This window comes from Pteropus medius, unplaced genomic scaffold (assembly GCF_902729225.1).
Source record: "Pteropus medius unplaced genomic scaffold, Ma_sr-lr_union100, whole genome shotgun sequence".
NCBI classification, from domain to species: domain Eukaryota; kingdom Metazoa; phylum Chordata; class Mammalia; order Chiroptera; family Pteropodidae; genus Pteropus; species Pteropus medius.
Genome location: NW_024340851.1, coordinates 1722629 through 1730792, shown reverse-complemented (window position 1 = coordinate 1730792; position 8164 = coordinate 1722629).

Sequence of the window (8164 nt, the reverse complement as noted above, 5' to 3'; positions counted from 1 at the left end):
TTAAGAGAAGATTCTGAAAATACTATAAGATACTTTCCCTCCAATTATAGGTAAGATATCACAGGAGTAATCTATCATTTATCCCATAATCTTATTACCAATCTTGAATATTGGCCTGTACAAAGTCATAAAAGCCATACTAAAAGGATAATATCTGCTTTCTGAAAAAACATCCTTCAATCTGGACTTTCGGTAATATCTGGGCTCCTATTAGCAGGTCTCAGCTATTTGCTTCCAAATTGAAGTCTATCAACTTGTAAAAAGATCTAATTTTAATACTAATGTAGTTAAATTTTTACTCAAAAAGACTGTCTCAGCCTTGACACCACATATTTTGGGTAGAAATGCTCTTGTGCCAAGCTGTATTATCTGTTTTAGAGAAAGCATTCTGAGTCTTTAAGCGCTTTGGTCCCCACCCTTACTCCTTGTCACTCAACCTGTTTTCCTACTTTACCCCCCTTAGAGTCAAGGGAGGAGGTCTCACATTAAGCTATATAATTTGAACTACTAACAAGTACAAACTTATCATTTCTGGTTAAAAAATTAAACACAAATAGAAGCTGTCACCAATGCTATCTGTAGATAGTTGAAATGTTGCCATTTTTAGAAATAAAATTGATACTTTTTGAATTAAAACCAAATTGAGCATTTTTGATTTTAAGTATAGTCGTAATAAAGCCTAGTTCTTCTTTCAAGAAAAAAAAAAACAAAGAAAATCTTGATAAAAATATCATGCTATTAAAAGTTTTTATAAAATAATTTAAGAAAATAATATATTTTAAAAAATGGAAACTCCAAAGTGCAGATTTCATTTAAGTAAAATTGTTGAAAATTTGTTTGGATATTTTTTTCTGAAGCCCAACACACCTGTATTTCCTCAATCCTCAACATAAACTTGTATTTTTTGTAGCTGTATTTATAGGCAAAAAAGTGCCAAAGACCTATAAATTGAAGAACCAAAGCATTTTAGGTCAGTCAAAATAAATGTTATTACAATGAGAGTAGTTTATGTACAAAAAGGAATGATCTAAAACTGATGTCTAAAAGAAATGTTTCTGAATAGTTTCTTTGCTTTGAAAAGTCCCAAAGTTGCAATAATTTACTGATAAGATTTCACTGATGATAATATTTATACTTTTTTTTTTCTGGAAAGAACAATGGAATTATTATTGGTTGCCTAGTTTATAATGATTCCCTCTTCTTCATAGTTACATAAAATCCATTTGTGTTTACCCTACAAAACCTGGTTTCCCCTTAGACCAGAGTAAGTATTGAATAGACTAAGCCTATCATGGGAATTCCATTCATTGTCTTTGCCAATAATTGATTTAGGAATGAGTATATCATGCAATCTGGGCAATGAGATATCATGGAAAGTCTGCTGAGAAACCTCTGGGAAAGATTCCACAATTTTTGCTTATAACCCTTACTCTAGACTGCCTCAAAGATTAGAATAGAGATGAGGAGCATTGAATGGGCCCTCATTCTAAGATATGACTGGTTTTACATTTGATAATCCAGTAAGGCCAAAGTCGTCTCCCTTTACTTAAACCAAGGAACATTGTCTTGGGTAATGATGGTATGCATATCTATGTTTTAAAGAAAAGTAGTGTTCTCATGAACATATGTGAATTTTCTCTTAGAAATCTTTCTCATGGTCTGCTTTAGAAATTTTCACGGTATTGATATTGGTTTACATAAAATCCCTTGGTGAGGTGGAGGCCTCAAATGGCAAACAGTAGAGGTCATATTTTCAAACTGCTACTGATGATACATGATACTGGTGGTGAAAGGCAGGGGACATCTGTTGCACCCAGAAGCAGCATGGTGTGGTGAATAGAAAACTAAACTTGGAGTTATGAGACCCATGTTCCAACCCAAGATCTGACACATTTTGATTTTGTGACTGTAAGCAATCCTTCAGAACCTCGGCTTTTTTCATTGTTCAGAAGGAGGTAAGAGAATGCCCAGTTTCACCACTTTTATTAAACATAGTATTGGAAGTCTTAGCCAGAGAAATTAAGCAAAATACATGAAAAAATAAAAGGCATCCAAATTGTAAATGAAGAAGTAAAACTGTCACTTTTTGCAGATGACTTGATATATAGAAGACACCCAAAACTCCACAAAAAACTGGAAGAACTAATAAATTCAGTAAATTCGCAAATAAAAAATCGATATACTGAAAGCTGTTATATTTCTGTATACTAATGATGAACTATCAGTAAGATAAATTAAGAAAACAATCCAATTTACAAGCGTATAAAAAAATATATATCTAGGAATAAATTTAACCAAGGAGGAAAAAAGCCTGCACACTGAGACTATAAGAAATTGATAAAATAAATTAAAGAAGATGCAAATATATAAAAAGAGACTTTGATTCTGTGCTCAAGAATTGGAAGAACAGTATTAAAATGACCTTACTATTCAAAGAAATCTACAGAGTCAATACAATCCATGTCAAAATTCCAGTGGTATGTTTTACAGAAATGTAACAAATAATGCTAAAATTTATAAGGAACCGCAAAAGACACTAAATGGCCAAAGCAATCTTGAGAAAGAAGAACAAAGACTTCAAACTATATTACAAAGCTATAGTAATCAAAATACTATGGTTCTGGAATTAAACGTTATCACACACACACACATACACACATGCACACACACACACACACACACACACAGATCAGTGGAACAGAATGAAGAGCCCAGAAATAAAACCGCGTTTATATGGTCAATTAATTTATGACAAATGACCTAAGAATAAATAATGAGGAAAGGACAGTCTTTTCAATAAACGGTGTTGGGAAAATTAGACTGCCACATGCAAAATAATGAAATTGGACAACTCTCTTACACCATACACAAAAATTAACTCAAAGTGGACTAAAGAGTTGAATGTAAGACTTGAAATCATAAAACACTTAGAAAAAGAAAACACGTAGGCAGTAAGTTTGTTGACATCAGTCTTGGTGACAGTTTTGGGGGGCTTGAAATAAAAAAGGCACCAAAAACAAAAATAAGCAAGTGGAACCAAATCAAATTAAAAAGCTCTGTACAGCAAAGGAAACCATCAATAAAATGAAAAAAAAACAACCTATTAAATGATAGAAAATATTTGTAAATCATATATCTGATAAGAGGTTAATATCAAAATATATAAAGAATTCATACAACTCAATGACAAATAAACAATCTGATTTTAAAAATGGAGAGAGAATTTGATTAAGACATTATTCCGAAGAATATATAAGATGGCCAACAGTTACATGAAAAGATGCTCGTCATCACTCAATACCAGAGAAATGAGAATTAAAACCACAATTATATATCACATTACACCTGTTAGAATGGCTATTATCAAAAAAACAAGAGATAACAAATGATGGAGAAAAGGGAATCTTTGTGCTTTCTCATTGGGAATGTAAATTGGTATAGCCACAACAAAAAACAGTATGGAGGTTCCTCAAAAATTTACAACTAGAATGATCATGTGATCCAGCAATTCTGCCTCTCAATATTTATCCTTAAGAAAATGAAAACACTAACTTGAAAAAATACATGCATCTCCATGTTCATTTCAGTATTATATACAATAGTAAAAATATGGAAACAACCTAAGTGCCTATTAACAGATGAGTGAATAAAGAAAATGTGATATACATACATACATATATATATATGAATATTACATTTATATAATGAAATGTTACTCTGCCATAAAAAAGAATGATATCTTGCCATTTGTGACAACATGGATGGACATCGATAAGTGAAATAAGTTAGAAAGACAAATACTGTATCATATTATCTTACATGTGGAATCTAAAACACATACACATACACAATCTCATAGATATAGAGAACATATTGGTGGTTTCTAGAGTTGTGGGGTAAGGGGTAGGAGACATGGATGAAGGAGATCAAAAGGTACAAAGTTCCAGTTTTAAAATAAATAAGTCATGGAGATGTAATGTACGGTCTGCCGACTATAATTAATATTGCATATTTGAAAGTTAGTGAGTAGGTCATAAAAATCCTTATCATGGGAAAAATATCTATAACTATGTGTGATGACAGATGTTAACTAGCCTTATTGCTGTGATCATTTCACAACATATACAAATATCGGTACACATGAAACTAATATTATGCTGTATGTAAAGTATAGCTCTATGAAAGAAAATTTAAAATAAACAATGAGATAGGTATTAGAGGTCAACAATTATTTCCCAGTGCTGCTTTCTCCATTTAGAGAGGCAGAATTGCCTGGAAAAGAATTCTCTGCCTTTCACCCTGCCCCACCCCTATTTCCTCCTTCCTATGGAAGCAGAAAGATTCACTTCTACTGGTGAATCTAGGAATAATGCATTTCTTCCTCCTTAAATCTCAGAGGCATAGCTAGAGTGCATTCTTTCTGGTCTGGAAGAGGTGTACCCTATGGAAGAGACCTGCCAGGGGCTCAATTCAATTTAGGAGGAGGAGTATAGAAACAAATCCATTTGGTCCACTAAAATCATTCATATTTTTGAACAGCTTATTGTTTGTTAAAAAAAAGTTGAAAATTGACAATTTCTGTCATGGTAAATATAAAAGTTTTGTAGGCTCAAATGAAGTAAAGAGTGTGAAACTGATGTCATTCTATACTAATAAAATCTATCACTTTTCTATTGCAGAAGACTTTAAACATCTTTATAGAAGATAGCATTCTTTATATTTCTATATTTTCTACATAGCATAGAGTTGGTCACATAAAAAGATCAGTGAAGATTTGTTAATCAGTAGATTGAAGGCATGAGACCATAAAAGCAGTATAATTCCTCCTTAATTTTCCACTTACTTGCACTCTTTTGTTTCCCAAAGAGAAGCAGTTTTCAACAACTTACACAATCTGTGAGTCTGGATGAACCCTGACTAGGTATTTGTTCAGACTCTTAATAGACATTGTGGAGATATAAAGCATCAGAGTCAGTCCTGTTCTTTAGGAATACATAGTCTATTTAGGAAGATGAAATACAGTCATATACAATGACATGAGACAGCAGAAGAAAGAGTTTATATGAAGTTAGTGTTGATGGAGGTCAAAGAATGGGAGAACTGTTCTCCAGGAAAAGACCATGTAGGAAATGAGAGTTAAGGGTAAATAGATTTTTGCTATGTATTTATCTCTAAGGAGATGGTTCTGTTTAAGATTTTCAAAAGGTGCTGCATAGTTCCAAGGCAAGGTACACTATATATCATGCACTGTCTCACCAAGTTTTAAAAATACAACATACAGATGAAAGCACATGCATATCAATACAAACTATCTCTGTAGGAGGAATGTCCATGTGGGAATCCTAAGGAGTATATGGACTGAGGCAGAGCTGGTCCCATCTACTTTGTTGAATGATGTTTACAATTTGGCTGCTTGTCTATGGACTTCAGGTTCAGTTCAACAATTTTATTGAGCCTCATTTTTGTAATAGGCAGAAGAATAAACACCGACAAACGATTCAAATGTGAGTTAGAGGCTGAAAGAAGTAAAAAGGCAGATATATGTATGGAATTAACAATAGAACAAGACAAAGACACTATTTATAATAGTATAACATACAAACCTACTTCATTCTTTCAGGTGACATTCTTGAAAGAGGACATGACTTTTGAGTCCAAAAGTGAGTCCCAGATTTACTATCCATCAGTGAAGAAGCATATGGACTTGATTTGTACCTTAGAATTAGTTCTGCCCTTCTTCTACCAGGCAGGCAAGTCAGAAGTACAATGTCAATATTGTTATAGTTTAAGGTGCAGTGTGTGATGGGAAGAACTTTACTATCATACGTTGTATACCATTAATATACAAAGCATAATAGATGTGTTTTGGAGAGTTCCAGTTAAAACTTCCTTGGATGCTTAAGGTGGTAGTGTGATTTAGAGAAACTAGTCTCAAGAGAATATGTTAATTAAAACACACACAAGCAAAAAACCACAAAAACAAATTATGTGTTTAGTTGATTTGTTGAAAGATTTGGGGGCTTTTTAAAATTTTCTATGTAAACGATTATAGTTATATTTAATCTGAATTGCTGAGAAGAGATTTCTGACTGTATTTGGGATGCAGATTTGAACTTCAAATATTTTTTCTTGCAGAATTGTCTTTGAAAGAAATTGCTGTGCAGATGGCAGAATCAAATTCTGCCCATAGTCTCAGCACATTCATCATAGTATTTGTTGGATATTATTGTTAATCAATCATCATGTCCTCTTCCCACACTTACCCAGGTTCATAATACCATACGATATACTCCTGATTGAACTGACTTCCTGTGTCACTTCTAAATATACATGCATTTTTCTTTTTTGGTCATGTTTCATTGCTGTTCAATAACAATTATTGTCATTGATTGAGAATTAATTTATTCTCAAGCTCCTTATAAATAAACTACCAAATAAGATATCAATGTCACTGTGCTAAAAGTTTCAACCCCAAAAGTGTGCTGAAAGTGTTCGATTGCTGAAACAAAAATATTACAATTCTTAGAAGATAATTTCTCTAACTTGAAAGTCAGGAATATAATCGATGTGTTGATGAAAAACAGTACAGAATCTGTAGCATACTACAGTGTTCCCTTATGCAAGAATTCTCTTTTGCACTAGCATAGAAACATGACAACCACACTAAAATATAAGCAGCACTTTCAATGGATCTTGAGTTTGGGTTAGGAGATTGTCAACCAGGATTTTCCAATCATGATAGACTTAATTTGTTGGGACTGATTATGTCATTGACCTGACAACAAACTAACTTAGAGCATTCCTTGTTGTGTAAGCTCTTTTGGCCTCAATATTTACAATATGCCATCATGTTTTGAAATAAACACTTTGAAATATGAATACATTAGAGTTAATCTAAAAGTAATGAAATAAAAATTAAAAACAATATTGCATTTCGAAACCAATCAAGTTGATTTATGTGTCACAAAACAACTTGAGATTGTGTGTTCTTTAAGACTAAACTAGGAACAGAATATGTTGAGGCACCAAAAAAGCTAAACATGTGAGTAAAAATAATATCTGATTTAACATTTATTAATGAAAATGCAAATCTTTCATTGAATGGGAACATAACTTTAAAGTCAAAAAGACACCTTAGTATCTACTTGGTAATATATTATGAAGCAAGTGAACCAACTGGACAGTCTCAAAAGCACTCCTGGAGCTAGACTTGAACTTTTACTTGTATTACTCAGGACTGGAACTTTCTGTAAAGTTTTATCAGAAAAGACATGTTCATATATTGATTCATAACTCTATTTTAAAAATCCCCCAGATTGCAACAAGATAAAATTTTTTACTTAGCTTAGAAAAGATGCCTTGAAAGTGCAAATAATTTCACTAGATTTTGAAGTTGCTCCAAATGACAAAAAAAAAGTGATTTTTATAAATTAGAGTGGGGCAAAACTTCCTCTTAACCTTGAAGATATGACTGCATCATTGTGAAGAGATGATGAAATCTATTCTTATATTTAATTAATTATTGCATCCTCCTACTATACCTTGCAGCCTAAAAGAAAACCTTAAATCGGATCGAGGCAAGAAACAAGAATCTATTCCAGAAAGTGAGGGTTCTCCATTACTTTGTATGAGGAGTCCTAGCTATGCTCCTGTGGCTGAGCTACATATGCAGGGAAATAGTGGACTTAAAAATGGCCTGGCTCTTTAAAGATTAAAATCAAACTCCTGGAATTATACCAGAAGCAGATGGCTGGCCAGCTCTCCCTGTCTGTTTCTCTACTGACAAAAGCAACTGTACAACTTTGGAGAAATAGACTTTAAGATTAGTAGCCTATAGCCATGTACCCATTGCCAGCAAAGTTTTAAAAGTGTGTCAAATGTTTTTAGTTCTGAACAAAATCCTAGGCTGGAATCTGCAATAAGGGCAGGGAATCATGCTTCATTTCCCTAGAGAATATGCTGATTATTTCTCCTGTGTTTAAGCTAGTCTCTTCTTGATTTTTGCATTTCTTTTAGTGGCAGCCAGACAATACAGTGATTAATAGTATGAACACTAGAATCAGATCACCTAGGTTAGCATTTGACCTTGGGCAAATCGTCTAACCTATTGGAACTTCAGTTTCTTCCTCAATGGAATTGGTAATATAATAATACCTCACAGGGT